General features: G+C 35.7%; 1 protein-coding gene across 2 annotated transcripts in view; it reads left to right on the forward strand.

Moving 5' to 3' along the window:
* Positions 1 to 4670, forward strand: part of LOC108370486 (uncharacterized) — a 19294-nt gene that overhangs the window by 6491 nt on the left and 8133 nt on the right. The gene's annotated exons all lie outside the window — the stretch shown is intronic.

Consider the following 4670-nt stretch of genomic DNA (forward strand, 5'->3'; position numbering starts at 1 on the left):
AGTGTGAATCATATGAATCGATTGTGCGTTTCTTTCTATTTATGCGTTGTTTGATCATTTATGGAACCAATTCGTTGGTTCCGCAACATTTAAAAAAAATAGGTTTGTTCGTCGAGCAAAAAATTTTTACGAATTTGTACCAATAATAATGATTTTTGCCCAAATCGCGATCGTGCAGACCCACGATTGAGAGAATACAAAGGTTGCGCCGATCTCGGACCACTATTCCTCTCTTAACGAATTTGACAAAATCGTTGTTTGCATGACGTCACGCTGGTGCAACTTGTTTACATTTTCCTTGCAAAATTTTTTCTTCTTCCATTCTTGCTCACGTTTTGGCATTTCTCTCTCTCGCAATTGCACCAGTGCAACGTCACACAAAAGTTATTCTCAAAAATCCTCTCTGATCGGCGCAATCTTGTATTCTATCATTCTTGGTGCAGACGATAAAATTATCCATCACTCAAAAACTGAGAGCGCAAAGTGACAGTTCTCCTGAGATAAGTTGCAAATTCTTGCTAAAAAAATTTCAACCAGCAAGAATTTGCAATCACGAAAAACATATGATTGTGGCACATGGTTGCATTTTTGTCTACGATAATTGAATAAATAAGTTCGTTAAATTTGAAAATTTATAAACACGGGCCATTCGTTTATGAAAAAAGGAAGTAAATACTTGTTGATATAATTAATTTAGTTAATTTCTATGATTTGAACTTCAATCGGCTGGAAAAATTGTGTTCGCAACTGGAATCAGTGATCAGCAAAGAGTGCCTATTTTGAGGTTCCCCGCCACTCAGCATTTTTTTAATATAAGTACGTCTAAAGCAGCGAAACGCCACCACTCTGATGTACGCATATGCACAACGACATTGATTTATGTGCACAAGTTGCCCTCCATATGAATACGATGCCCTCATCATACTCATACCATCCCCAACAAATTTGATCCTCAGCTCAACGGAGTTTGATCCGCAATATTCATTGCTTGAGTGGAATCATGTGAATTGTATGTATGTATTTTGCTGATCTATTATTCATATGTACATATGTACATATATATGCACTTATACAATATTTATATATGTATTTATAAAGAAAGGATTTTTAGAGCACTTTCTTTATTTAAGCGCATAACCAGAGGCTGAAGGATAACTTCTAAATACTATTATAAATATGTATGTAAACATAAAATATTTACTGATTGCTCGGGGGATTCGCACAAACGGTAACAATGAAACAATAATATTAAGAGATCCACAAAATTAGTATGCATGGTCATAAACCCAGTAACGTACATACTAGAGTCCAGCGCAAGTGTATTTGGCGCATTTCGTTCAATAAGTACTCCTTGCCTTGTACTCTACTCCCAACACATTGTTACTCTTTTTCCGCATACATACCCTACTTGGCGTTGAGAGAGTAAATACTTGACGTACTTGCTATTACTCCACCAAACTAGGTACTCTACTTTCTCTCATCGCGTACGAGAGATATTTGCTGCTGCCAAAAGGGAGTAGCAAATCTACTCTCTGTATACTTGTAGTACGGTAAGTACTTGCGTATTAAATTTCAATTCTGGTTGTTAGCCTACTAGTTGATATCGTTTGCGGCGCTGGTCAGTGAAATTAAAAGAGTAAAAATAGAATATGGAAATTGACGATGTAAGGAAATGTTTACGGCCTTATTTATAAAAAAATAACGTAGATTTAGACATATGTTTAATGTGGCATTTTCAGAAAACCTTTGTATTCAAGCAGCTTTTTAAATCTATGTATGTACTTAAATTTTTATGAAAGTATTATTTCTCGCTTCTAATTTTCTATAAAACTATTTGCAGTCATTATCCAACAAATAAGTTGTCAAAAACAATAACTTAAGCAATGCTGCTATACGAAATAAAATTATTAGTGGCAAATCAAAATTTTGAAAAGAGCCGATTTTCACATTCGATAGTTGGACATGGTAGCGACGAGATGTACAAGCATTTTTTTTCTTAAGAGCTGCATACTGATTTAAGAAATTTTTTATAGAAGCAAATTTATTTTCCATTTATTGTGCGTAATTTTATATGAATTTCTTGTTTTTCTTGAGAGCCTTTACAAATAAAAAAAACTGGAGTAACTGGTGCGATTGCACCTTCTGAACGCGTTGTTGCGTACTTCTGATCAACTGAATAGTTGCGTTTTAGATGATCCTAATATTTTTCTGATCATTTGACACAACATGTTGGTGTGTACCTTTGAGAGTTGAATTTGACAGCTAACGTATAAAGTGGTTCAGAAGACGCATAACGATCACTGATTTTTTTCTGAATATACCCATTGACAGCTCAAATTGGTATTGAGTAAAACCAAATGCAAGATAGAGTTTTTGAGTTTCATTGAGTTTTTTTTTTTATAAATACTAAAATGAGAGGTGTATGAATGGCGAAAGAAAAACTATCCGATTTTTTTAAATCGAAACTACATTTTTACATATGTATGTACATGCATACATAAATATATTTAATATGAAATTGAAATTTTCACATCAATTTGCGCTATCTTCAAACCCATGGTTTCAATTGTACGCATATCGTCAGGGGTTTCCCCACAACTTGGTTTTGCTGCAGTGAAGCGACAGAACAAGTGACGAGAAAATTTATATGTGGACACTTACATATATATGTATCTATGCACATACGTATCTATGCACATATGTATCTATGCACATACGTATCTATGCACATACATACATATGTACTTAGGTATGTATATCAGCATTTTAGTTGAAAGTACGTTTTGCTCGTCGCTCTCTTCATCGCTCCACTACAATCCTGTCCTTAGTTTTATTCAGATACCACAAATGCACGATCCAGAAAATTCTTCTATCATTCTTGCCACAAATGTATGTTTTCTTCGAAAATACTCAAGTACTACCAGTAGAGTACTCTACTGTCAAATACCTTTTACTCGCAGTAGTTGCGGAAGGCAAAGTAAATACTCTACGCGTCTTGCTATTGATCGGTAGTTTACGTACGCTTGCAGAAACTGGTTTATGCTTACTCACACTTGACCCGAACGATGAGAGTAAAGGAGGGAAAGTATTTGCGCGGCGATCGGATGTCTTGTTAGGCCCTTTAAATGGAATTGCGCATCAGTTTAGTATGTACATAGATACATATGTGCATAGATACATATATAACCCTGCAAAAATGGCGACTACTCCATGCATGCATGTAAGGAGTACTCCCGAAGGACCAAGGAGTACTCCAAAATTAACCACAATTCATATAAAAAATATGGTCCAATTAACATTGCGATGTCCTAGGGCAGGACCATATACTCCATCTCTGCATTACATCAGAGTAGCACAAAACTACTCCCAACATACTCCAATGACATTGTCGTTATATTTTTTCGTTTGTACACGCTTTTGTTCTTCACTTCGCAGATGCTTCTCTACACGTTCAGCTACAGCCAGCCATGCAAATGTACTTTCAAATGCTTAACTTCAATCACATTTCGTTAAAACACGAGCAGTGATCGGGTAACAATAAGCTGGTGCAGAGACACGAGTTGGTCCGCTACAGCATGACAGAGGAGCACTTTTGTAAGTACTCCAATATACCACAAATAGACTACATGGTCCAACGATTTTTGCAGGGAAGTGTCCGCATATATTTTTTCTCGTCACTTGCTCTGTCGCTTCACTGCAGCAAAACCAATGACGATATGCGTACAATTGAAACCATGGGTTTGAAGATAGCGCAATTTGATGCGAAAATTTTAATTTCATATTAAGTACATTTATTTATGTATGCATGTACAAATGTACATACATATGTAAAAATGTAGTTTCGATTTAAAAAAATCGGATAAAGTTTTTCTTTCGCCATTCATACACCTCTAATCTTAGTATTTACCACCTATCAACTAGTAGGCTAACAACCAGAATTGAAATTTAATACGCAAGTACTTACAGTACTACAAGTATACAGAGAGTAGATTTGCTACTCCCTTTTGGCAGCAGCAAATAAATATCTCTCGTACGCGATGAGAGAAAGTAGAGTACCTACTTTGGTGGAGTAATAGCAAGTACGTCAAGTATTTACTCTCTCAACGCCAAGTTTTGGAAATCACCACATTTCCTCATCAGACTTCTTTCAGTAGGATTCGAACCGACGATCACCACTGACTCAGCCAGTTGCCTACGCACTGTGCTAAGTTTGTCTTGTTAATTCTTGTTGCTTATTTTCCACTATTTCACTTTGCTAAGCCAACTACAATCAAGCGCAGCTATTCCGCTGCAATTCACTTGATCATGTGGTTGTTGGTTTTGTTGGTTTTTGTTAATATTTCTATTATTAGAATGTTTAACTTTTTAGTTGTGCTCGTCCTTAAGTTATTTGTTTTTTTTTTTGTTATTTTTATGGCCTTATAACAATTATATTCAACAATTTTTATGAGCTTGAGGCCGTTTTTAGTGAAAACTTATTGTGGAAAAGCAACAATAATTTGAAAAAATGGTAGAAGTGATAGCTATTTCGGAAATCACCACATTTCCTCATCAGACTTCTTTCAGTAGGATTCGAACCGACGATCACCACTGACTCAGCCAGTTGCCTACGCACTGTGCTAAGTTTGTCTTGTTAATTCTTGTTGGTTATTTTCCACTATTTCACTTTG

The sequence above is a fragment of the Rhagoletis zephyria genome, unplaced genomic scaffold (genome assembly GCF_001687245.7).
Source record: "Rhagoletis zephyria isolate East Lansing unplaced genomic scaffold, Rhagoletis_zephyria_1.1 Rzeph_scaffold_00061, whole genome shotgun sequence".
Lineage (NCBI taxonomy): Eukaryota > Metazoa > Arthropoda > Insecta > Diptera > Tephritidae > Rhagoletis > Rhagoletis zephyria.